Source organism: Lethenteron reissneri, chromosome 26, assembly GCF_015708825.2.
Source record: "Lethenteron reissneri isolate LAM-NWPU_2019-01 chromosome 26, ASM1570882v1, whole genome shotgun sequence".
NCBI classification, from domain to species: Eukaryota; Metazoa; Chordata; class Hyperoartia; order Petromyzontiformes; family Petromyzontidae; genus Lethenteron; species Lethenteron reissneri.
This window is the reverse complement of record NC_083804.1, coordinates 4,006,213-4,034,110: the sequence shown is the minus strand read 5'-3', so window position 1 is coordinate 4,034,110 and position 27,898 is coordinate 4,006,213. Positions and strand designations below refer to the sequence as shown.

The following is a 27,898-nucleotide window of genomic DNA, read 5'->3' as shown; positions in this document are numbered from 1 at the left end:
TACGTGACTTTACCGAAAGAACCAAAGAGTATGTTGAACTTATTTCGCTCCGTACGTAGCCAATCGTGCGAATAGGAGGCGCAGGGGAAGGACAACAAACTAAACAGAAAAAGCAGTTCTGAAGAAATGAGTTTTCAATCTACGTGATTTAAAACATTAGGCTACAGATGGCCGCAGAAGCGCACCTGAAAGATCATGGATAATAATGATGATGATGCTAAAAGCCCATTCTAAAGCAAAGGACATTGAAATGGAAATCAGCCACGCAGTGAATACACTGGCTCAACTGTTGTGTTAAATTCTCATTTTGCTGCTTTTGTTGCTGTTGATGTGCTTGCGCTGTGTTTATTTGAAAGCTCAAGGGACGCGCGAGACGTCAGGCATCCGCGAGCTGGTCCTCACTTTTATGGGATTCTCCCTTCGATGTTGTCCTAACAAGGAAACGAGCATCTCCGCGTTGCTCACAGACATCTCCATAATGACCTGAAATGACTCGCAATCCTGCCCCGAGTAATTAATTTCAGTCAGTGACATTCGCCGCATCGGCGCCTCGTTCTGATTAAGCACATCTGCTGCCGTCAGAGCTGCGCCGCAATTCCCCGCGTTCCCTCGCTCGATATGTGCAGACGCGTTTCCTGCCACGGACAGACGGATGGACGTGCCTCTGCCATAGAAATGCAGAATTTCCACCACAACGCCGTAGGAGCAAGGGGCCGTCGGTGACACCTTGTGTTGCGATCGAAACGTCGTGATATTTTTATTACTTTTTATTCACTTTATTTTTATTATTTTATTTTTCTATCTACGTGACTTTACCGAAAGAACCGTAGAATACGGGCAGACACCGTGACTTCGATTCGAACAGCAGCGTCGCGTGTATTCGGGGTTGATGAAATCTGACCGCGTCGGGTGATGAGGAAGGGTGATTTGTCTCGGTGTGGAGATGACGGCCAAGGGAAATGTCATCATCGGTTAATTGTAATATTCTTTTGTAAGTGGATAAAATAGGGGGGAAAAGTGTAATAAAGAGTGAAAGGGAAGCCTGTCATGTCCGGCTAAAGTCACAAAGGCCAGCCTTGCGTGATCCTTAATCACTTAGAATGTCAACCGTGGGCATCCTACGGATGGCCCTGGTCCCTGCCACGAGAACGTGGAATTCGTTCCACTGTATCAGGGCTGCTACCATCAATGAGCGGCAGCCTTATTTTTTTATTTTTTATTTTATTTGCGTCAATAGACCCATTAAACGTGTTTTCAAAAGCAATTTAACCGGTTGGATTTTCTGTACACTTTGTACGAACTGTATATTATTCGTAAATCTATTGTACGAATACTAAATTTAGCACTTGTTTGTTTGCCCCCCCCCCCCCCCACCACGCCTCCCCCATCTTAATATTCAGAGGCTTCCAGCTAGACCCGTTTTAATACCGCAGTCGGTAAATTAGATTTTTATTATTATTATTATTTGCATCTCATCTCCGCATCCAGTATAAAAATATATTTATTTCAAGTCAATAATTCAGCATGCTGCGTCTGGTATTGGGCCACGCTGAAGTGTGGACTCTGGAGGGCATTTTTTGCTTGAATGCATTCGCAGACAAATGCCCTGCGAACGCAGGGACCAGAGGAACAAGCACCACATTCATGAACACAAACTAAAAGCCTAGGCACCATTATCACTGTGCGCGTGGCTGGATATATCGCACGCACGCCCAGAGTATAAAACACGTACAACACGGACGTGTGTTCCTTTCCATGGCCCACAGTTCTATTCCCGTTGCGCGAACAGAACAAAACCATTCGGAACTCACACGGAGTGCCGCATCACCCCCCCTCCCCCCACTATTCAGAATCTGACTCAACACATCATCCCTCCCAGCGTTGATGAAATAAGTCCAACCTCGTGAGACGCCAATATTATTAGTCGTCCTTTAAATAAGATGTCCCTCTGCCCCCTCGCCACACGAATTGCGATGCAATTTCCTCCCAGCGGCTCGAGCGACCGCTAATGGAGACGAACACAACCCCGGGCTTGTTTGATCAGGGAGACGCTATGCCTCCGACTTGACGCGACCCTTCCTTCACTCGACTCGCAATCCCGCCACCGAGCGAGCGCCTTACGGAGCGCGCGGCGGTGTTCGCGTGCCAGTGACACGTCTCATCGATCTGGCAGTTCTTGTCAAAGCCACTGAGTGCAAAGGCTGCCACGGAATTGGGGCAAGCCCAGTCGCGCGCGCGTGTGTGTGTGGATGTGTGTGTGTATCTGTTATGTATGCCGATGATTTGGTAATAGCTGCTCATTCAGAAGAGGAGTTGGAGACGCTGCTGCTGAGACTGGAGCGTGCCACTAAGAGGTGGGGCCTTACCATCAGCCCCACCAAAACTAAGCACCTGCCTGGGTATTTTGTACCATCGGACACTCCACCCCCACAACTCCCAATTGGTGATGGGGCAGTTGTGGAGAGAGTGGAGAGTTTCCCATACCTGGGCAGTGTGCTTATGACCGGCTCCAGTCTATCAGCAGAGGTCTCACTCCGAATCAGTCGAGCGGCAATATCTTTTCATCGGTTGCGTAACGCTGTGTGGAAGCTACCTGGTCTGTCGCTCCGCACGAAGCTTCAGGTCTTCTCGGCCACGGTCATTCCCTCCCTTCTCTACGCTTGCGAGACGTGGACCCCCCTGGTGGAGCATCTTCGCCGGTTGGAAACATTTAGGCTGGCCTGCCTACGATCCATTCTGGGTTTAACCAGGCTGGATTGTGTGAGGAGCTCACACATCCTTGAAAGATCTGGGCAAAGTCCCATCAGTGAGCTCCTCCGGCAGGCAAGGCTGCGTTGGCTGGGTCATGTAGCCCGCATGCCCAGCCACCGCATGCCTAAACAGCTTTTGTTCGGCCGGATCGAGGGGGCTAGACGGGCGCGGCACGGGCTGGAGAAGAGATGGAGTGATGTGGTACAGGAGGACGTGGAGCTGAGTGGACTTGCCGATGACTGGTACCAGCGGTGTCAAGATCGGCCTCAGTGGAGGAGGCTCGTGAAGGACGCTACTGGGCAGTTGGAGGCAGTCGCCCTCCAACAACAACGGAGGGCGGAGGAGCGACGCTCACAACAACGAGCGGAGCGCCGGGTGGCTAAAGCACAGCAAGTTGGCACAGTAGGGGGCACAGGTGGTGCATCAGCCAGTCATCTCGGTCATCTCGGTCAGTCGACCCGTGGCACCTGGGTCTGCCCCGTGACTTCCTGCCAGCGGGCTTTCGACACTTCACGTGGCCTCAAGGTGCACTTGGCCTGGCACAAGCATCGTGGTGACGTCACCGCCACTTAGTGGCGAATGGCGGTTGTTGTTGTTGTGTATCTGTGAGTGGGTGTGGGGAGCGATAGTGTAGCGGTTAGCGCGCTTGCGAAACCTGGCGACCCGAGTTCGATTTACCGCTCAAGGCCAACACCCAGTGACGATTATCTGAACCGGCCCTGGGCCTCACCTAGGTCGACTCGGCCTCAAATTAGTACCTGGGGAGGTGTGTAAACATCGCCACTAGGGAGGCAAAGGCAGCCGGGCGTGGTGTTGGCCTCCCACCCCCTCGTGTGCCGTGCCGGCCTTCATAGGTGCTGCTCGCTAACAGCATTTGCCGCTACAGTCTGTCTGTTTAAACTATACGGTGGTGTGTGTGTGGGGGGTCTTTGTTTGCGTGGTGTGTGCAGTGCGGAAAAGCCATCTGTCTCTCCCCGTTGGCGGCTCGAATGCCAGGATTTGTACAGTAGCGCATTATGGAGTTGACTATTTCTGGATCTAACGCGCTCCGACAGATTTTCGGAGCTTCAATCTGCGAGTGCTGCCGAGTTCGTTGCCGCAAGGCAGGGCCGGTGGAGTTGGGCTGCGCTGGAGCACCCCCCCACCCCCACCCCGCGGTATGGCACAATCTGGGCCCTCTCCGTGCAGAACCCCGGCTCTGTGCGGGCTTTTTGTTTCGTGGTTTTTTTTTCGCCACCGCGGTAACGACTCGGGGGCTGTAACAACCGCCCGGCCCGTCACCTCGTTCTAGAGAGGGCGAATACAAACGCGGCACGGTCAATGTTAAACAAACACTCTTTACACCTCCCCCCAAAAAAACAAAGAACAAAGATCTCCCGTTTAGCTTGAACAGACTGTTGGGACAAGTGCTGTTAGCGAGCACCTATGAAGGCCGGCACGGTACACGAAGGGGGTGGGTGGCCAATACCACGCTCGGCCGCCTTTGTTTCCCCAGTGACGATGTTTACACACCGTACCAGTTGCTCATTTAAGGCTGAGTAGACATAGGGGAGACCCAGGACCGGTTCAGATACTCGTCACCAGTGTTGGCCGTGAGCGGGAATCGAACCCGGGTTGCCGGGTTCATAGCGCAGCGCGCTAACCGCTACACCACCGCTCCCACTCTTACACCCCCCCCCCCCACACACATACACATTGACACACACACAGTTACACCACACACAGGGGGTGAGTAAAGATATGATGCGAGCCGATTTTTGGCTACCGTCTAATTCGGCTCGCTATCGCCAGTGCGCATAGATGAGGCTGCCGCGGGCGGCCGGAGCTTCATCGCGTGCTGCAACTCTCGTCCACAACTCTCGCTTTGCATTTCGTCCAGCCACTTGAAGACAGCCCCCGCCCCCCCCGACACCTTTTACGGCGCCTGAACTGCAGTGCACATCAGCTGTGTTGTTACGGGCGCTGTTATCGTCGTCATCGGGCGGGCGCGGTAAGTTCGCTTACAATGTCCGCGAGGAAGCCCACAAGCGTGCTCGACCCGAGCTAGACCCGAGCCAGACCCGAGCTGGCCAGAGCACCCCTTCGACCGCATGCACGCACACACACACAGCTTCCGTTTCTGCCCTTCCAACCCGCACCTCCGACAAATTGCGGGTGGCTACGTAGGGTGCAAACGAAATTTAGCAACAACAAACATACATGCCACGGCCCGATGGATCTAAAAATCCAGCGGCGTATTATTTTTTTCCCTCCCAGCCCACTATTTCCCCTCCCCGCCGCCACCGCTAATCCTTACAGCCCTGCGGGCGGTGTTCTCCCGTCCCGGTTTGACCCGGCGAGTCCAGGAATGAGCGGCTGCGTGTGGGTCACGGGAGGGAAAGGCGACGTGGCCGATTGCCTTTAAAGCTCCTGAGTGCACTCGAGACGGGAAGCGGTTGGCGCTCGGTCGGATCACGGGGACGGCGCAATCGTAATAGCCCCCCCACCCCGCCCCCCCGCCCCCCCTCCCCCGCCCCCCGCCCCCGAACGCGTCTAAGTCCCGGTTTGACTTTTAGCGAGTGGAGTGAACGAGCGGAGTGACATCGACTCACGTCGGCGTGACACCAAGCAGCGGTTAGAGGCCATCCATTTAGTCGGCACGCAAAAATCTGTCAAAACTTGACCCCCCCCCCTCTCTCTCTGTACGCACGCGGACTTTTTACACCCCTCCCCCCCCACATGCGTACTTACGCCTGACGCAACCCCCCCCCCCCCCCGTTTCCTATGCGTACGCACATTGTCAGTAGACCCCCCCCCCATACGCAAGCGTACGCATTTGGGTTAACCCCCCCTCCCCCTCCATGAGTACGTACTAAATGGATGGCCCCTTAAAGGGTAAACTGCTATTACCCTGACCACGTTGGCTACTTGCGGTGGACGATCAGCAGCGGTTGGAGGGCGGGAGGGGGCGGGCTGGAGGGTTATCTCCGTAAGATGTTACGCTGATTGGCACGGTCGGCTGCGTGCGGTGCGAAAGAAATGTTGACACAGAGTGCCTGCTGCGACTCGAGAGGACCTGTACGTGAATCTCTGCTTAGCTCCGTTCTCGAGTGGTGGGTTAGGATTGATCATGGACACGAGGCAGATTTTAAACGTGGATCAGCCTGCCTTGTATGGTCCAATCGTATACTCGATGGATATGATTTACCTCTCATCCAATTGACCACGTTTGTGTATAAAATAGGATCGGTTATGCGCTGCGAATGGGCAAAGTGGTGGCGCATTGATAACCCCACTGCGCTATGAACCCGGCGACCCGAGTTTGATTCCCGGCCATGGCTCTGCCAGGGGTAATGATGTGGTGAGTGATATCAGAGCCGATGCTGTGCCCCTTCCACCAACTCGCACTGACCAGCGTGGAAAAGTATGGTCAAACAACAACCATGACTCTCACAGAGTGGGAAGACGTTTATCCAGTTGGGGAATGACCTCGGCCTGAAAATGGGAATCAAGTCAAGTGGCCATCCTGTTGAGACACCCCCACCATAGGAATGTGGAATTTCCACCACAGTGACTGAATAATATGACCCATAAGCGTGAGATCTAAAGTACAAATCCCATTCTGGGATCTGCTCACCCCAATCATCCCCAATTTGCGTGACTTCAACAATTATTTTCAGGCGGTACGAAACGAGCATCTGCCACGGGAATGCACAACGAGCAGATAACTGTGCTTAATATCATCATCATCATCATCATCTATGTTTCGTAACCCTTCAAACGCCCCCGTAGTGCCGCATCAGTGCCCGATGATGAAAGTCGCCCTCGCTACTCAGGGACTTTGTCGACCCCACGCTTGCATAGCCGAGGGGGGGAGCGGGGCTGTCAACTTTGGCGGCGGGGCCGCTTTAGGCACCCACCGCTGATTGTGATGGACCTGCCACTTCTCGCACTCGGCCTGCGAGTGGGGCACGCCGGGGACAGATGGAGCCCAGGGGGTGGTTGCGAGGGCGCTGGAAGCCGCGGCAAGAAATCGGTCGCCGCCCGAGCGAAAACTTTAACGGTAAAGAATGACAGCGCTGGCGGGTGCGCAATCAGGGACTTCTCTTCTCATTGTGTCGATGATAAATCTTGGCTCATTTTTTATAGTTATTTGCTTGTTGTTTATTTACGTATCTGCTCGCGTATATAGGCTTCCTCTCTTCCACTCTTTCAGTATTACTACCCCCGCTCTCTCTCTCTCTGCGTCTGTCTGTCTCCACCGCATGCTCCCTTTAAGATAACACCGTGCAGTCTCTCTGTTTGTTTTATTTACATGTAAATAACATCCCAGAGAGCTGTATCAGTCCCAATATCTTCAAGCGCGGGGCATTTCCCGAGAATGCCAAGCGCACATTTGTCTATTTATTATTATTGTTAGATGTGTCTGCTACTGTGTGCGCTGCACCCTGCAGATGATATTTTGATAGCTCACTGAGTATGGATCTTTCTACGATCCCTGTTACGTCTGCTGTCTCTTGAACGTTCGTGCCGCCGATTTCACGCACTCAACTGCTTTTGACATCTCTACCGTCACCCCTCCAAATTTAAGAGCAAAAGATTTGCAAAGTTTAAGCAAAACATGGACGAAAAACACGCACCATGGTCCTGATGCTCGTGACACGGCGTCAGAGCGCCCAAGTCACAAACAAACGCCGGCTGAGGGTTCACTATTTAACTATTGTTTTTGTATTTGACCAAGTAAGGACCACTGAGCTATACAGCTCCTTTTCAGAAGCCACTTGGCCACAGATGATAGCTCAACAAAGTGGCTTATCGTGTGGACATTTATAGCCGAAGAATCTGAACGCATTCAAGTTCTCAATGTGGAGGAAAAAACCGAAGGACCCGGAGAAAAATCCACGCGACCACTGGCAGACAGAAATGCAAACTCTAAATATACAGGCGTCAGGGTCGGGATCGAACCCACGACCTTCTGCATACACGGCGAGGTAGTTAACATCTCGCCACGGTACCCTGAGCGGTTCAATCACTGTCATCTCTCCAGTGCTGCACCGTTGTCTAAAGGGCACTGTTGAAGCCACTGGTTGTCTCTCGCACATACCCATCTCTGGTTGATCCATCAACCCTGCCTCCTCCAAGTGACTCAATGTACAGACGAGAGCCTGCGGAAACGAATCCCAGGCAGGGTTGACTCATCATCACTTCATCTTCATCATCATCACCATTGCCGTCTTCATCTCACTGGGCTGCATATGCTGACCACCGCCTAATCCGGCCGCTCGGCACAGGCAAGCGAAGACGAACTGCAGCGGCTTGCACTCACGTCATAGTTTGGTCCCTTGCCATGGGAACATGGAATTTCCACCAGCATTACCAAATGCATAGCCTGTACCGATACGGCAAGCACGGCGGCGCTCACGGGAGCACGGAGACATACTTTTGATCAATCGCGTGTTTGTCTCGGCACAGCCCAATTGCGAACACGTAAAGACGAGCTCACTTGAGCTCTCTCTCTCTCTCTCTGTGTCCCAGCCCATGGAATTGTCTTTGGCTGGGGGGAGGGTGTCAGCCCGTATAAGTAATGTGCCCCTTATCGCGTTCCGTCGCCGCGGTGTGGAGGGTGCTCTTCTCTTTCCCAGACTCTCGCCGTCGAGACCGCTATTCGCGTGCCAGAGGGGGGGCGGGGGGGGGGCGGAGAGGGCGGCGGGGGGGCATCGAGGCATCACCGCCGTCGCACTCTCGAGCCCGACATCGTCTGCCCCTCTAATTTCTCAGCCCGAGTACGCGACGGATGAAGCTAGTGCGAGGCCTGTAGCATATGCTATTATAAAGGGGCCCTAATTATAAAAAAACTAAAATATTAAAACACAAATTTTTCACTTTCATAGTAAAGTAATTGGATTTTTTCAATTGTTATACAGCCATAAAATACGAAAAATCGCTAACCTTAAACACCCAGTCGTTCATAAAAGCTGAAGAGCAGTATAGTACTATAGTAATAGAGCAAGTGCAGAATCGCTGAACCGGATTTGATAGCTTGAAAGCATTTAGCGCGGGGCCATAGCATATGTAGCTACTTTTGCTACTGGGATCATCCGGCACTGCCCCCAAACCCCACCCCCTCCTCCCGTGGACGCGCACACCGTGTCAAAAAACGGAGGCACGGAGCCTGGCAGAAGCCACGCACGCAGATCTCCGTTCGATTCAATCTCCTTTCCAAACAAACCGGCTGCGAAAGCCCTCGTGGATTTGTGTCGTCGCTTTTTGCGGAGAGGAGCCACCGCACGGTGCTGTATTTAGCTCGCAAGATGGAGTACAGCGCTGGAGCAGTGGCTGTAGGCCACAACGCGACAAATCCGGTGACCTGAGTTTGATTCCACACCGCGGTTAACGTTAGCGGTGAGTGGTGTCTGAATCAGTCCTGCGGCCCCCTCCCCCGCCCCTACCCCCACATCACCAACCCACACTGACCAGCATGGTGAAGTATGGTCAAACGATCTCCATGGGGACGCCTTCATAGTCACGACCTTGATAATGGAGCTGAGAGTAATGATGATTTAATATAAGGTCCATTTTTTTCTAATTACTGACGGCTATTATTACTTACTCTTACGGCAATTGCTTTTTGGAAATATGCATTTTTGATTTGTATTACCTATTTATATTTCAATTACGCTGTGATCTGAACGCCCCTTCATTCAGCACCGAACCACTGGCGCGGCGGTAGAGCGGGCGGCTCGCAATCGGAAGGTGGTGGATTTACCTCCTGGATGGAGGTTGAACTCTACCCAGGGTCCCTATGGGGTGGATAAAACAAGTACCATTTTGTTGAGGGAGTCAAGAGTGGCCGTGAGGAAGCCAACAGCTCTCCTGAGTCAACCGGCAGGTGTTCGTGGCCTCTGGGAGAAAACAATTCCACTGTCACATGGTAGGGGCCACAGAGCCCCCTTGCAGGATGTAACCGTTGTTTACTTCCCACCGAGCGGACGTCATTTCATGGACAACATATACAATGGTAGCTCAATATGTGACCTCGCGTTATTACTATTTGTGTGAGTCGAATTCTATCCTGCAGGGTCACTCTGGATCCTTACCGGCAGGGGTTATGCGCACGCCACAAGCAGTGCCGGATTAAGCTTGTTGCCGGACCTGTATCATATGTTATAAAGGGGCCCAAAATGAATAAAAAAACACGCTTAAATATTCCAACACAAATGTTTTTACTTGCATAGTAAAGTAATTGTATTTTTTTCATTTGGTATACAGCCAGATAATACGACAAATCGCTAACGTGAAACCACCCAGTCGTTCATAAAAGTCGAAGGCAGTATAGTACTACAGTAATAGAGCAAGTGCAGAATCACTGAACCGGAATTTATAGCTTGAAAGCATTTAGCCCGGAGCCCTTGAAAGTGCAGGACCCGTAGCATGTGTAGCTTACTCTTGCTACTAGGATAACACTGGTCAACAACAAAAAACATTTTTTTTCTGGCCTGGACTTTTGCAGCTGTTTTAAACTAATTTCAGGGTGCTGATTCCAAATCTGATCTCAGATTTGCTCTATCACATCTCATTTTATGCTATCGGCATACCCCATTTTCATTGATTTTACCTTATGATTGCAAGTTGTTGCGAGTCAGCGACTGCTTAAGTGTTAAAATATGGTGCTGCATTTTTAGGATAGTGTGTTTATAATATCATTGTATGTAGATATCCACATTTATTTAATATTTTTCTTTTGCAGTTTTTATTGAAAATGCAATATTTGATATCTCAAAAACCTGATGTGATAGACAAAAACTGATGCCAGATTTTGAATCAGCACCCCAAAATTACCTTAAAACCGTTGGAATACCTTATGCCAGTAGCGATTTCCAGGGTGAAAACACGATCCTCCTGCCGCCGTCTGTGTGAACCGAATCTGGCAATTCCTTCCGATCGCTGACGGACAGATCTCAACAAGACCGGACATGAAACCCGCGATGAGCTCTGCTCGCTTTTATTCTCACGACAGCACAGTCGCATGCCGTCGCCTTGTCGACAAAAGCTATTACCCATCCCGTGCACGCGTGTGCGTGGGGAGCGGTAGTGTGGCGATTAGCGTGCTGCGCTACGAACCCGGCGAACCCAGTTGTTGGTTCCCCGCTCGCGGCCACAACACCAGTGACAATGATCTGAACCGGTCCTGGGCCTCCCCTAGGTCGACTCAGCCTCAAAACGAGTACCTGGTGCAGCGTGTAAACATCGCCACGCGGGGAGTAAGAAGGCTGTCGGACGTGGCGCTGGCCACCCAACCTTCTCGTGTGCCGTGCCGGCCTTCGTAGGTTCGCTCGCTAACGACACTTGCCCCAAAAGCCCCTTAGGGCTACACGGGGGATCTTTTGTCGAAGCAGCCACACGCAGCGCGCCTCTGTACGCACAGAGTCGACGGAGCAGCGCTTGTAACGATCACGCGCGCGTGGACCGACTGGGGGCTTCAACTCGATCAGCGGGACGGGGGAGCGTGTGCGGCTTTATGCTCATCGCCCGGCGGCGGCGGCAGAGGCAGAGGAGGAGAAGAACAAAAACAAGGGGGGGGGGGGAGGTGATATTCTTGGTTGTTTCGGTAAAGTCACGTAGATAGAAAATGATTAGAAATATAGAAATAAAATAAAATTGAAATTCTCTCTGATTGATGAAGACCGCGTGTGTTGTGATCGAAACGCCGTGGGGTTTTTTTGCTTTTATCATTTTCATTTTTTTATCTACCGAAAGAACCAAGAATATGAATTCCTGCAGTGACGAAAGTTTTAAGTCAAAATTTAAGGGTAGAGGAGGGTCACATTCCACATCAGCCATCCAGCCAAGCCAGCTCCGCTCCCTCTCGGCCCTCCGCCGGGGCGGGCGGGGCGGGAGAGTTGATCCTCGTCGACCACCGTGTCCGATTTGCACCGTTGACCACGTACGGTGCGAAAGAAGTTCAACACGCGCAGACACAGACGCACGTGTCGGCAGTGACCACGGCAACAGTACAGAGATGTGGATGCCCCATGTGGCCGTTTGCGCCGACTTATGATTTGCATGGAAATGAATTGCGAAATGGAGAATTAAAATCTTAACCCCTCTGTCATAACACGAATATTTATTTATTTTTTAGTGGGAGGGCGGTGGGGAGCGGTGGTGCAGTGGTTGATGCACTGGAGATTAACTTTTTTAATTTTCCTAAAGCTTGCTCAAGGGGCGGGGGGGGGGGCATCATAAAAATAAATACATAAAATGTGTGTTTCCATGGTAACGGTCAGAACTAATCACGAGCGAAGCTTCCTTTGGAAATCGCTGATCCGCAGAATTGAAAACTTCCCTCCTTAAGGGGGTAGGAAAAAATGCAAAATGAATCCTCAGGTTCATGCATCAAGAACGCTGAGCGTATTATTTCCCCTGTCCTTCACCTCTCTGTCAATGCGGACTCTGCTACTTCTGTGCACCCGTCTGCAGAACGATGATTGGTGAACGGCGGCTGCTGGTGGAGGGCCAATTAAAGTGAAACCATCATCATTAAAGCGATGATTGGCTAAAACAAGCGTGTGCTCGTAGGGAAACGTGATTTGCTGACTCAGCCCTCAACCTTGAAACCGTGAGCCGAGGGGGGGGGGGGGCTCAGTGGTAGCAGCGGTTCGAGTTAATGGGGGAGCCCCAGTCAGCCGATCCGGTTGAAGTGACGCAAACTCAAGACGCGATATCAATATTGGGCCAGATCGTGACGTGGCCCCCTATCCCAAAAACTCTTATTACGAGTTAGAATCTGGACACGTTTCGTCTGCAGCGCCGCCCTAAACAGGACACATATATATTGCACGTGACGTGTTGGGCACTTGGTGGATTGGTTGACAATGGTGCTGTGATGATGAAACTCAATTCGGAGCAGCAGCATCACCGTAAAATCAGTTTCAGTTTTTCAGTTTCATTTATTTGGTATAGCCATGTGAGCCATTCGGCTCTTGAATCGGGTGCAACCACAACAAACAAAAAATAAAAACATGAACAAGAAAACATCTTTCAGTGACTATGCGCAAACAGAAAAATCGAGGGAAAAACTGCAAAGTCTTCCAGAAAAAAAGGCACCGTACACCAACGATCAATTAGCATCGCAACAATCTCAGTGGACGAAATTCATGGTGACAGTGATGACAACGGTGGGCATCATTATCACTGACAATGATGACGATGGAAAAGGCGACAATGGATACGGACGACGAGGATCATGACATTTGTTAAAATGGTTTCGGTATCAAAACAAGTATTGGCACCGCCTTGTCCGTGACCAGTTATCAGCGTCGTGCGGTTGTTGAAAATAAACCAGGACATCAAAAAACATCACCACCCCCCCCCCCTTCTCTCTCCCTCGCCCAGCAGCATCCACCGAAACTCACTCATCCAGGCTAAGGCGACGGAAATGGAACCTCGGCCACCGGGGGATTCGGCGTGGGGGGGGGGGGCAGCCGTTGCCACTCGCGATGGCGACTTCCCATCCCGGCTTATCGGAACGGGAAACTCTCGCGAGGGGGGCGCGGTGAGAGCCTCAGCCCGACGCGGGGAAGGGGGTGGGCAGCTGTGGCTGGGACAATGGGATTGTTACGATGAATAAACAAATAGCAGCAGCAGCAACAACAGCAGCAGCAGCAAACAGCAACAGCTTTGAGTTTGAATTTCCATGTGCGGGGAATCGTCAACAGGCGCAGTGGATGAAGTGGGGGAGTGCTTTGCGAATGCATGGGACACGAGCTTGGCTAAGGCCTATTCTTAGGTTTTTTTCGGTAAAGTCACGTAGGTAAAAAATTAAAATTAATAAAAGTAAAATAAAATAAAAATCACGACGTTTCGGAGGCAACACAAGCTTCCGTCTTCAGGTGGAACCATCACAGCACGATTTCTGTTTCAAGTAAATGATACAGCAAGCGTGCTGTGATACAGCAAGCGTGCTGTGACGGTTCCACCTGAAGACGGAAGCTTGTGTTGCCTCCGAAACGTCGTGATTTTTAGTTTATTTTTATTTTACTTTTATTAATTTTAATGTTTTACCTACGTGACTTTACCGAAAAAAACCTAAGAATATGAATACTTGCAGTCACGAAAGTTTAAAATGTAGAATTGGCTAAGGCCGTCTCGTCGTCGCCATCAGCCATTGTCTATCCACTGCTGGAGGAAGCCCTTCCTCCCCCATGAGGACGACGGCGAGGTAGTGTTGCGGTGATGCCGTCCGTGCGTCCCTTTGAGTGCAGAGGTCTCGGCGCGTGGAGTGGGGATTGGGATGGCTGACTTACGTCTCGAGTTGGGGCGGAGGACCGGTGCACGTGGTTTTTTTTATCTATCGGCAGTTACATTTTGGTAAAAAAAAAAAACCTAAAGCTAGTCTAATTTATATTCATAGAGCGCCTTCACTGAAAGTGCTCGACGTCGTTTACGAAACGATGGCACGGAATGGAATGATTGGGTTGACAAAGGCGCACAAAAGGTTGAGGAATTCGTGACAGCGATGAGAGGGACACTTCGGGGATAACGCGCGGGTAGGGGAGGGACGGGAAGGAGTGGAGGGCGAGGCTAGGGGAAGAGGGAGGGAATGGGGCAATGGAGAAGAGGTGAGGCCTTGAGAAAGGAACGGAAGGAGGTTAAAGAGGGGGGACTGCTTCATGTCCAGGGGCAGTGCTGAGTCTATGGGCAGTGTTGAGTCTATGGGCAGTGTTTAGTCTATGGCCAGTGCTGAGTCTATGGGCAGTGTTGAATATATGGGCAGTGCTGAGTCTATGGGCAGTGCTGAGTCTATGGGCAGTGTTGAGTCTATGACCAGTGCTGAGTCTATGGGCAGTGTTGAGTCTATGGGCAGTGCTGAGTCTATGGGCAGTGTTGAGTCTATGGCCAGTGCTGAGTCTATGGCCAGTGTTGAGTCTATGGGCAGTGCTGAGTCTATGGGCAGTGCTGAGTCTATGGGCAGTGTTGAGTCTATGGGCAGTGTTGAGTCTATGGTCAGTGCTGAGTCTATGGGCAGTGTTGAGTCTATACACAGTGCTGAGTCTATGGGCAGTGTTGAGTCTATACACAGTGCTGAGTCCATGGGCAGTGCTGCTCAAAGCAAAAGGGAAGTTTTATAGCCGTGGAGGGGATGCAAGGAGGGAGGAGGAGTCGAAACGGGATTGGGCACAGGGAGAAGGAGAGACAGATAGAAACAGAGAGACAGACCGAGAGAGACAGAGAGAGACAGAGAGACAGACACACATACACAGAGAGAGACACACAGAGAGAGACAGAGAGAGACAGAGAGACGGACACACATACACACAGAGAGACACACGGAGAGAGAGACAGACCGAGAGAGACAGAGAGAGACAGAGAGAGACAGAGAGACGGACACACATACACACAGAGAGACAGACAGAGAGAGACACAGAGACAGAGAGAGAATATTGGGAACGAAGAGTACGAGAGGGGACATGGAAGGAGATGAGAGAGGCGAGATAAGGGTGCGGAAAGGCCATGAAGAGATTTAAAGCCGAGCTGAGATCAGGAGTCGGCCATTATCTGTATCCCCAGCTGCTGCTGCTGTGCTTACTGCCTTTTGAGCTTCGTGCGACTTCACATGTGAATATCACCACCATCAGCACAATCGTCAACCGCGTTCCGTCTGCTGCTGGATGAATGATTCGGAAAGTGCAACGTACATTTGTTGTTCATGTAAAAATGACAAAACTGCGCCTTGTGTTTTTGAAGGGTTTTTTTTAATTCTCATGATTCGAGCTGGTTTTAGATTGCAATTATAGTCAGCAACTAAACATTGTTGACATTGTGTGAGAACGTGGGTGTAGGTGTGTGTCCTGCCAGCGGGCGTTCGACACTTCACGTGGCCTCAAGGTGCACATGGCCTGGCACAAGCGTCGTAGTGACGTCACCGCCACTTAGTGGCGAATGGCGGTTGTTGTTGTTCTTGTTGTGTATGTTGAGGAGCGGTAGTGTAGCGGTTAGCGCACTTCGCTACGAACCAGGTTCGATTCCCTCTCAACACCAGTGACGATTATCTAAACCGGTCCTGGGCCTCTCAGAGGCCGACCGCCCTCAAATGAGTACCTGGCGCGGTGTAGGGAGACAAAGGCGGCCGGGCGTGGTGTTAGCCACCCACCCCTCGTGTGCCGTGCCGGCCTTCATAGGTGCTCGCTAACAGCACTTGCCCCAACAGTCTGCTGAGGCTATACGGGGGATAATTGTTGTGTGTGCACGTTGGCAAATAACAGCAGCAAGTGTTATCCGCACGTCCAGTAATCTTGCCCGAGGTCGCCTGAGCCTGAAATGAACGCCCGATGTTGTCATCGCGACGGTTTGGTCACATCCACTGCTCATGGCCCTCGAGGCAGCCAGTAGCGGCGATATTCCACGTCGCCATGCCAAGGGCGAGTCTCCTCTGCGGGGGCCAAGTCGGTCACCGTCGGTTGCCGCACGGTCGCGAAAGGTGGTGCAACATGCGCGCACAGACAGACGCGACTCTTGACTCGCGGAGCGTTATTAAATTCATCCACCTCGTGGTGCGTGGTAGGCCGAGTTGATGACCCCCCCCCCACCACCACCACCGCTCCCTCCTGCCCGGTCAAGGTTTGACCGGGCAGACTTCGGCTTCAAGCGTCGCAAGAGTCGCCCGCCGCCGTTCCCTGGGTCGAGTGTCAACTTACGCGAGCGATGTTTAAAAAAAGAGGGGGGCCATACGGGAAAGCAACATTTTTGGGCTTCACGTGGGATTTTACGATGGATGTTTCTGGGCTTCGTCACGTCGCGGGATGGCGAGACGCGGCGGCAGCGATGATGCCCCGCTCTGTCCGTCGGAGGAGGCCGCCGCGAGTTCACGATTGCACCCCCCCCCCTTTCCGGGGCCGTGCCGTTTACAGCCCCCCGCGGAACGGGTGCAAGAAAAAACATCTTCGCGAGCGTTCGTTTTTTTTGGGGGGGAGGGGTGGGAGGGGGTAATTGATTACTTCATTCAACGGTGAATTAAAAAAAATCAATCGCGAAACGCGTCTGCTTCATCGCAACGACAACAACAACAACGAAATGTCGGCATTGCGGATTCGCCACTTTCTTCCAATCGCAGTTCTGTAAAAAAAGCAAAGAGGTGAACCCTGGACAGGTTTCGACTTCCTCGAGCCTCATCAGCAGCGTCGAGGCCTGTTGAAGAACGGGTGCTTGTTCGCCGTTTGGCGATGCCGCTGAGAGCCATCCACGAATGCCAGCATCATCAATATTCGTCATGATCAATCCGCTGCTTGATGAAGGTCATTGATCATGCGTGGGGCCTCATCCGGGGTCCGGCACGTCCTCTCTCCCCCTAGCGCTCACGCAGCGCCCCCCCCCCCCCTTCTCGCTCCCCCTTGCTCCTGCCCCCCTTTCTTACTTATATAACCTCTTGCCACGGCAGTTCTCTCGCCCACTGCATTGGCATTGCTGCTGCATTGGCATTGTTGCTGCATTGACATTGTTGCTGCATTGACATTGCTGCTACATTGGCATTACTGCTGCATTGGCATTGCAGCTGCATTGGCATTGCTGCTGCATTGGCATTGCTGCTGCATTGGCATTGTTGCTGCATTGACATTGCTGCTACATTGGCATTACTGCTGCATTGGCATTGCTGCTGCATTGGCATTGTTGCTGCATTGGCATTGCTGCTGCATTTGCATTGTTGCTGCATTGGCATTGTTGCTGCATTGGCATTGTTGCTGCATTGGCATTGCTGCTGCATTTGCATTGTTGCTGCATTTGCATTGTTGCTGCATTGGCATTGTTGCTGCATTGGCATTGTTGCTGCATTGGCATTGCTGCTGCATTGGCATTGCTGCTGCATTGGCATTGCTGCTGCATTGGCATTGTTGCTACATTGGCATTGCTGCTGCATTGGCATTGTTGCTGCATTGGCATTGTTGCTTCATTGGCATTGCTGCTGCATTGGCATTGCTGCTGCATTGGCATTGTTGCTGCATTGGCATTGCAGCTGCATTGGCATTGCTGCTGCATTGGCATTGCTGCTGCATTGGCATTGCTGCTACATTGGCATTGCTGCTACATTGGCATTGCTGCTACATTGGCATTGCTGCTGCATTGGCATTGCTGCTCTATTGGCATTGCTGCTGCATTGGCATTGCTGCTACATTGGCATTGCTGCTACATTGGCATTGCTGCTGCATTGGCATTGCTGCTGCATTGGCATTGCTGCTACATTGGCATTGCTGCTACATTGGCATTGCAGCTGCATTGGCATTGCTGCTGCATTGGCATTGCTGCTGCATTGGCATTGCAGCTGCATTGGCATTGCTGCTGCATTGGCATTGCTGCTGCATTGGCATTGCTGCTACATTGGCACTCGTGCACCGCCCATGCTCCTGGTGCTGTTGATACACCTGGGCTACGCCCATCACCAAACCTTTGCCTTGAGAGGCTGACTGCGTTGCCTGATGAAGCCCGCTTCTGTTGCGATTGAAACGTCGTGATTTGTTTTATTTTATTTCTAACTACGTGACTTTACCGAAAGAACCAAAGAGTATGGATGCAAGTTATTTGCCGAGTCGGCAAATAGTGGGCATTTTTGTTGTTTATCCAGCAGTGGATTGACAAAAGGGCTGCAAAAGCAAAACTAAATAGGGCCCTCTTGATAAGTCCGGAGACTCAGGCCTGCTCATGGGTAAATGCACTCTTTTAATCAAACATCCAAATGATATGCGATCCAGACGGAACACTTGCTGCTCTAATCAGATGTTACAACAGAAGCAGATGCTTTGAAAAACAAAGGGTGTTGTTGTTGTTGTTGTTTTTCCAGCGCTTGACAAATATCCTACATATCAACGCATTCATGACCAGCCACGGAAGGGCCTTTGTTGAATGAGTTCAAGCGAATTATTGCACCGCTCTGCTGCATGCGTCTAGTTGGGCCAATTTGTTTAGCTACGCGGCCAGAGGGCATCGCGAAAGAGCGCCCAACTCTCGCTCGTGGCGAGGCTTTTTTTTAATCCTTTATATTAAGTTCACTTGCTTGCTTGCTTGCGCGCTTACAACCGTGCAAATCTTTTGGTCGTTTTTTAACCCACTTCCCGTGATCCAATCGAGCTGACATTTTGCACACAGACTCGTTGTGCGTGACAATTTATTTTCGTGAAAATTTTTTTTCCAAAATGTTCCACTTTTTAGGAAAAACAAATTTCATATTTAATTTAAAATACCAATGTGATAAAAATGAAACTCTTACTCAAGAAAAACAGAAATGAATAATAAAATTAAACCGATGCCACGCATATAAAGGATTAATAGTGAAAACCTTTGTTTTTACGGGTTAATTCTTTTCACATTCGGAGCAGGGACCATCGAATCAACCCTTTATATCCCTGCGAGGGTTACGGCTCTGCACGGACCATTCCTCGCCACAAGGAATGGCGTGACAACGTCTCCCGGCGTGCGAATCCCGCGGCTCTGTCGTGCTTCTTTAGCGCCACTATTCAACTCCCCGGTCCGTTTCTTAGTCTCTGTTAGCACCCATAGTTTGTGATCCGTACGGCACGGCGTATATGCTGCGATGTACGTGCTAAGGTTTGATTTTGTATTATTATTATGATCGAGGTCGGTTTCCTAAAAGCACTGCAATCTGCTCCCGTACTTTTTTTATTTTATCATATTGATATACGCGAAGCGCGCAGCGGGATGGAAAATGACCCGGTAACTAAATTATGCAAGAACCGATATTAGTGTGACTCGAGCAATCAATGAAGGTCTCTCATTTGCCGGGGCTCACAAGGTTTCAGCTTGCAAATGAAATACAGTGCATGTGTTGCGTACAAGCAGCCATTCGCCGACTTCCAAGGATGATGATGGTGGTGGTGGTGGTGGCGGTGGGGCAATGAATTATAGATGCCGTTGCCCGTCATTCGCTGGGAAATGCCGAGTTGTGTTTAAACAGTGTCCGTGTTCAAGAGCACATGGACACCTGGCCAAGGGACATCTTCATCACCGCTGTAATCATCATCCTCATCGTCGTCGCCGTTATTATTAGACGTGTAATGATTCGTCATCGTATCGATTATGATGCTGGCAATGCACGCACCTGTTCTGTGTTCGCAAGATAATCGATACCTCGCGCGATGCTGTGTTTTTGTGTTTTGTTTAGAATTCTGTTTTCGTCACTGCTGTGCTGGGTTTTTGTTGGCTTTGATGTTTTTTATTTCGGTCAGCCCAGCGCACTCTTGCCAATTAGACTGATCCTGGTGTCTTGAATTCTCTCTCAGCTGGTTTTGAAGAATCTCAATCTTGATCTTGAATTTCACGTGTCAAGAAACCGAACGTCGGAACCGGTCCAAAGATCGTATTCTTGTATTTGAATCAATGCTGCTGGCAATGTGCATTCCCATGTGAGGTAGCCAGACGCGATTATATTGTCTGCCTATTTATTTAGTACAAGAAGAATAGATGTGCTTCTGTGTGCACAATTGGCTACGTACGGTGCGAAAGGAGTCCAACATATGGACGCACATGCAAAGCATATGCAGCACGTAGGCTGTTATAGAAGAAAACTGTAAACTTGAATAAATGTGAAAGAATTAAGATTTTAAAAAATAGACAATACAAATTAAGTTGAAAATAAAATTTACATTGCAGCCAATCACCAGCTCAGGGAGGGGGAAGGGGGGGGGGTGCAAGTGCTTCCCATTGCAGGCGTCTCTTCTCCACTCAACAAAAACGCTGCAGTAGTAGTAGGTTTTTTACCCTTTCAATTGGTACAACAACTGACACCTTTATACAAGGCATCATGTTTGCAATAACCACAACACAAGCAGTCAAAATGCAAACAAAAAGAAACAGGACAGTGCATGTCATTATCATTATAAGAGTTGTTTCTTTTTTTTGCATTTTGACTGCTTGTGTTGTGGTTATTGCAAACATAATGCCTTGTATAAAGGTGTCAGTTTTTGTACCAGTTGAAAGGGTAAAAACCTACTACTATATTTGCCACTGGTAAAGGAGGTCTCATAGTGTAAACAACGCTGCACTCTATTAAAAAAAAGTAGCGGCCACGTTCATTCATTCACTTCTGCCACTGCGAGGGCCTCTGCGCACGCGGTGGTCACGCGCGCCATGCTCGCGTTGTTATTTGGACAACGCCGAGCTGCGGGTTAGCGCGTAATGCTGCCCATAGGTGGAAGTCCTGTTCGGCCCCTCGGTAAGGAGAAGCTTCCTTAGCCGGTGACATAGATCGAGAGAGAGAGAGAGAGAGCGAGAGAGAGAGAGAGCCAGCAAGAACTACAGTATTGCCACTGCCTCTTGCCTTGAGTGCCGATTATTGACCTTCACACAGCTCCGCTGTCTCCTTGTGCGCGGGGTTATAAATCACAGCGGTCCTCCCTTTGCTCGCTCGTCGCAATCTTGACTAAAACGAGGACGCCGCTGCCCGTGCGAACCGCGCGGCGCAAAATGAGATGCCACTTTGGCGAGAGAGAGAGAGAGAGAGCGAGCGAATAAAATACAGCCGACGACGCTTTGCGCACAGATGAGCTTCGCGTTTTGCTCCTCCGCAGTAACCCCTCCCTCACCACCACCATCGCCCCCCCCCCCGTGTCGCCTCTAACCTCGAATATGATTTGTGGGTTGTTTATTTTGCCGTTCTGCGTGTTTGCGCTTAATTAGTTTCAACTTTGCCATTCCGTAATGCCTGGTAATGGTTAGAATATTAAGTCCGTTTGTTTGTTTTTGGTTTGAATCCGCTTCTCCTCGTGGCCTGCGCGCGTTCGTTTTGACGTGGCGAGCTCAAAGGATCAATGCGCTCAGATGAGAGTCAACGTGGAATAAATCAGCTCGCCTTGAAACCAAATCGGAGACACACTGAGACAGACGTAGACCTTTGGGGCGAAATGCAGGAAATGCACATCATTTCGAATAAAAAAAACAGTTAAATGTCAATAAAGCAAAGCATGCGGACACATTCTGGTAAATGTAGTGTAAACAACAACAAAATGAACAACAATGTTAGAATATTAAAAAAAAAAACCTTTACAGTACAACTGCCCACGACCAAATCGTCTGGAAAACACGCAGCTTCGGAAGCTAAGCAGGATTGAGCATGGATATTGAATAACAGACGTTGTCGGTTATGGGGCGACGTGGCAGGCAGCAGAGCGCAGTGCAGCATAATCCATTCTTTGATTGCTACTTCCATGATCGTGTCCGCGAGCACAAGTCAGATCTGAAACACGGCAAAATTGAGTCTTCTGCCGTTGCCGATCATTGCTACAACGCTGTGCGTTCTCGTGAGATTGTCTTTTCCGGGACCAAGGTGCCCTGCAAACCTTCTGGCTACCATCAGAGGATTGTGCACGAAGCCATCCAGATATACAAACACAGACGTAACTTCAACCGTGATGATGGGTACAAACTAAGTAATCATTGGAAATATGTCATTAACCATGTAAAAAATATCTAACTACACATACTTGTACCATCTTATCTGACAGGTACTATTCTACTTTACCGAGTGTTGACATCCCCAGCGTTTACCAGTGTTGCTTACTTTTAGGCTTATTATCAGCTAACACTGGCCACAACCATGAGCCGATGTGCACCATTGTTCTCTTTTAGCCCCGCTCCCCAGGACCATCCGGCCATACCCCTGGCTACCACATTTAGACAAGCCCCTCCCCCTCCCCGCCTTAACTTGTATTTAAGGGCTTGTCTCTTGGATTTTTTACTCACTTGATACAGTAAATTCAGCTGTGACGGTCCCACCTGATGACGGAGACTTGTGTTGCCTCCGAAACGTCGTGATTTATTATTTTATTTTTATTATTATTTCTATTATTATTTTTATTATTATTTTTTTCCCTACGTGACTTTACCAAAAAAACCTAAGAGTATGAATCCTTGCAGTCACGAAAGCTTCAAATCTAGAACTATGCCCCCCTTCTTTGCGAGCCCGCACCGACCAGCGTAGTTCAAGTACGGTCAAAGAACCTCCTCGTGACGAGGCCCTCATCCAGCAGTGGATTGACACAGAGCTGTGCGTGTCGCTGCTGAACAGTTGGGTCACGAGTTCGCTCGAGCAATCACAACTGTAAGGGGAGGGTAAAGTGGGATATTGCGTTGCCGTACATTTTTTTCTGACGCCTCGGAAAGTGGATTTTGCACCTCCCTCTGTGACTTACCCTTCAATCGCTATCGGTCAGTCTGAGAGGGCAAATGGAGGAGGGGCCATTAAGATCGCGGGCGTGGTCGGAGCGGGAATGGGGGTGCGGTTGTTTCAAGCGTGTCGGCGGTGCCTTCCGCGAGTGAGGGAGGAGGCGTGCGAGCGAGCGAGCTGGCGGTCAGAGTCGAGGCAGGAGAGAGTTGAGGCGGGCCGCCACGCGTGGAGTTTGGGGGAAGGGCATGCGATACAGAGATGCCACTGCCACCGCAAAGGGGGAAATGTTGGGGAGCGGTGGTTGGATCGGAGCAATGCTGCGAGGTGGGGACGACGCAGGGAAGATGAAAGAGTGCCTGAAAGGGCAGATATAAGAATATTAAAGTGAGAATATCTCGAAGTAGGCCAGATGAAAAAAAGTTAGAGCCTTCACAGAAGAGGTAAGGGAGGCGGGTCTAATGTGGTTTGAGTCGGCATTTAAAGGGCTCAATAGATGCAAATAACCCAAGAGTCAGTCTCGTATCAAACACACTTTGACGTGGTGTTCATTTCCATTGGCAAGCCTTGAAGCTGCGGTGTTAATTCCACATTCCCATGGCAGGAGACTTTCTCTCCACAAGGGCAACCACTGTTTACATCCCTCAAATTAGAACTCGTTTTCTCCAATGTGGAGGAGTAATGGGCCAACTTCACCTCTGACTGTGCTTTGAACTCACGACCTTTTCACTTATCTCGAAATGCTCAGCTAACGGTGCAAGCCGAATGGAATATGAAAATTAACTCCACCGCAATAACTTATAATGATAACAACAAATTGCCGCAATTCACATCGAATGGCATCGCATTTGCTACCGCTGTACCGCTGCTTTGTATTATTTTGAAAAACGCTTCGTGAGAATTGAGGGCGTTTGTCTCTAAAATATTTTAATGGGTTGGCTAGCGGCGACCTGAAAACAAAACAACAAAGATCCCCCGTATAGCCTTAACAGACTGTTGGGGCAAGTGCCGGAGTGACACACGAGGGGGTGGGTGGCCAGCAATACACCCGGCCGCCTTTGTCTCCCCAGTGGCGATATTTACACACCGCACCAGGTACTCATTTGCGGCTGAGTCGACCTAGGGGAGGCCCAGGATCGGTTCAGGTATTCGTCACCAATGTTGGCCGTGAGCGGGAATCGAACTCGGGGAAAGTCGGGTTTATAGCGCAGTGCGCTAACCACTACACCACCGCTCCCCACATTAAAATATTGTAATGAGCTGGTGGCAGCGATCTGAAAACGCCAACACACAGTTATTTTCAGTTTCGTAGATTAAAAAAAAAAATTGCCACACAATTAGTCCTGAACCGAGCGAGAGTGGCATTTGCCTCGAATCGAGGGTAATTTCCTCCGCATTTAGAAAGCAATTTGAGACGAGGACGATGACAATAAAAGGCGCGGCAAACGGCTGCCGCTCCCAGATTGGTTTAGAAGCCGCTCCAGCTACGTGTGTGACGTGGTGGCCTGTGTGTGCGTGTGTGCGCGCGCCTCCCGGCTTCCCACAGCGGCGGAGAAGGGAAACACAACGCCGCCGGCTTTTCTCGCCTGGACGCGTGCTGAGTGGAAAGGCCGCGGGCATGGTCGGCGGTCGGTCGGTCGGGCGGGCGAGCTGCGTAGAGCCGCCGCGGTTGCTGTGAGCCGTTAGGAGTGGTTGCGTGCCCGGCATGCGACAACTTGGCAAGTGTCTGCGATGAGGTTCGACTACGGACCGCGGCGAGTGCACACAGCCGCGAATTGCTGGCGTCCGTCTTGGGTTCAAACTGGGACAGACGACGGTGCTAGCAGGAGAATATGGAGTAGAGGTGTGGGGGGAGTGGGTGGGGGGTGGTTCGGTGGGCAAGTGACCAGAGAGTACTCGTGACATTGTTTCGCTGAACAAACCAGAACAAAAATAATCGAATCGTCCAAAAGCGTCGTATCTTGGCCTTCATTTTCCCGATTGTTATGAATTACAGTGAGGGAAAAAAGTATTTCATCCCCTGCTGATTTTGTACGTTTGCCCACTGACAAAGAAATGATCAGTCTATAATTCTAATGGTAGGTTTATTTGAACAGTGAGAGACAGAATAACAACAACAAAATCCAGAAAAACGCATGTCAAAAATGTTATAAATTGATTTGCATTTTAATGAGGGAAATAAGTATTTGACCCCTCTGCAAAACATGACTTAGTACTTGGTGGCAAAACCCTTATTGGCAATCACAGAGGTCAGACGTTTCTTGTAGTTGGCCACCAGGTTTGCACACATCTCAGGAGGGATTTTGTCCCACTCCTCTTTGCAGATCTTCTCCAAGTCATTAAGGTTTCGAGGCCGACGTTTGCCAACTCGAACCTTCAGCTCCCTCCACAGATTTTCTATGGGATTAAGGAGCACTCCCTTTAAGAGTGTGCTCCTAATCTCAGCTCGTTACCTGTATAAAAGACACCTGGGAGCCAGAAATATTTCTGATTGAGAGGGGGTTAAATACTTATTTCCCTCCTTAAAATGCAAATTAATTTATAAAAGTTTTGACATGCGTTTTTCTGGATTTTTTTGTTGTTATTCTGTCTCTCACTGTTCAAATAAACCTACCATTAAAATGATAGACTGATAATTTCTTTGTCAGTGGGCAAACGTATAAAACCAGCAGGGGATCAAATACTTTTTTCCCTCACTGTAAATCTGAAAATGTGGAGCGCATCCCTCGTAGCTGGCGCTGTGTGAGAACATCAACGACGGGGAGACAAAGAAAGTTGGAGCGGTGGCTTGCCACACAATCCAGGCATCCTCCTGCGCGACGCTGCCCTTCGTAGGCGCTCGCTAACAACGCTCTCCGTTCTGCTCTCTAATCCTAACTGGGGAATACGTGGCTTTGATGTTGGCGTTAAGGTCTCGTTATGAATAATAATGATAATAATCAATAAGGGTAGTCGTCGAGGTATAAACTCCACAACACAGCTGCAACCATAAATCCCAAATGCAGACGTGTGCGCTTGGAAGCAGTGACCTTTTTTGATGTGCGAAGTTGTAAACCACTCAGTGCCGGCGGTGATTACAAACAAAAGACGAACAAGTGGAGGAAGAATGTTTACGTGAATTTGCTCCGAATCAATTGCATAGCATACCCTCGAACACTCATAGAAACCCCACATTCTTATGGAAGGGGACAGTCTTTCAATAGGACAATGTTACCTTCCAACAGAGTGGAATGCATTCCATTGACCTTCAGAGAGATGACGAGTTGAATAGATCCCTGGCTAGAATTTGAACTCCACGCGGCCTTGCGACTGCGGTGCCGTCCATCTCGTACCGCGTGCAGTTTTACTGCTGCGTGTGCGCCTTGCACAGCAGGTGACGTCACACACAACGTCACAATCAGCAGCAGCCAATAGCGTAACGAGCGTGGGGACAGGGGGTGCCTTGCCCCCCCCCCCCCACCTGGTAGCCAAAAAAACGAGTTGGGGTCCCCTTTGACAACCAACGCGATTTGTTTTCAACAACAGTGCAAACGAACAATAAGCTTATACTGGTAGGAACCCACTGGTTCCACCAGCCCACAGGGGATTATTGTGTCCGTCCGTCGTGCATCCAAAAATGTGAGGGGTGGGGTTGGGTGGAGAGGGGAGGGTGGGGAAGGGCTGGGTGGGGAGGGAGGGGCTGGGTGGGGAGGGGAGGGTGGGGAGAGGCTGGGTGGGGGGGTGGGGCTGGGTGAGGAGGGTGGAGCTGGGTGGGGGGTGGGAGGGGTGGGGCTGGGTGGGGAGGAGCTGGTCACCCCGTGGTGCCCTTATAAAACTCAACATTTAACCTACTCACGCCGGCTTGTGCCCGCCCTCACAGTCGGCCATATTTGCGGAATACACCACGCCGCCGTTGACCCTGGCCATTGACCGAGCAACCCAACGTTCCTACCAGCTCCCTCGGCAGGAATGTGTTTTAAAACGCGGTTTATTTTTTTTTATGAAGATGCTTAATGATACGATTAGGCAAGAGGAGCCGCGATATATAATATCCCTGGGGTGCGACCGTGCGAGACAAATCAAAATATTGGGGGCCCCAACTGGCCGCTTGCCGCATCTCTCCTGAGCTGGTAACGTCGTGGACTTCGCCACCTGGCGGCAGCAGAGCCACCCGCGACCACCAGGGGGCACAGTCACAGATCGCGACTGAAACCTACGGCTCGGCACTGTGGTCCTCTTAGGGGCCGTCCATAAATGACGTCACACACCTGGGGGGGGGGGGGGTCAGACATTTGTGACGATGTGTGGCGAGGGGGGGGGGGGATAAATGTGACGTCACATAAAAATGCGCAACTTTAAATAAATATAGACAGCACGTTCTACTTAATTAAATAGCCTTTTTGATAAATGTTTTCTCCTACAACATCAGAGTGCAGCGCCACATTAAATACGCACTACAATGACAATAGTTTAAAGCGATTTGAAGCATGTTTTATTTCAAAATGGAAATATGGTTTTGGGGGGGGGGCAGAGCTTTGTGACGTCATATTTAATGGTGGGTCTGACTTTTTGTGACGCCGTGTGACGAGGGGGGGGGGGTCAAAAAGTCAAAAATCGTCCAAAATCGCGTGACGTCATTTATGGACGGCCCCTTACCTCCTTAATTACTTCTGATTTCATTGTTTTCCCCGACCTCTGCTCAGTTTTCTCACACTCGTGTCACAGACACGACCGAACGGGAGATGACGGATCTCTGGGTCATTGTCTCCATTTTAAGAGGGAATTCACGCTCCCTGCCCTGAAATAATTGGTGGGACATCGCTGTAGACCACACACAAGTCTCGTTTTTAATCATAATCGTAATAATAACATTGGTAATTTACCCCCCCCCCCCCCCAATTTGCTCCTGTGTCGGATCACGGAGGTTGCTTAGCCTGGTCAGTGTGGGTTGGTAAAGGGGAGGGAGGTGGCCAGGATATCACTCCCTATCACTCGAGGTTATTTTGTTGAAGCAGGTGAGAACTC

General features: G+C 50.4%; 1 protein-coding gene across 1 annotated transcript in view; it reads left to right on the top strand.

Annotated features, from left to right (window-relative positions):
• LOC133347511 (synaptotagmin-1-like) overlaps positions 1 to 27,898 on the top strand; it is a 303,405-nt gene that overhangs the window by 67,377 nt on the left and 208,130 nt on the right. The window lies entirely within an intron of this gene.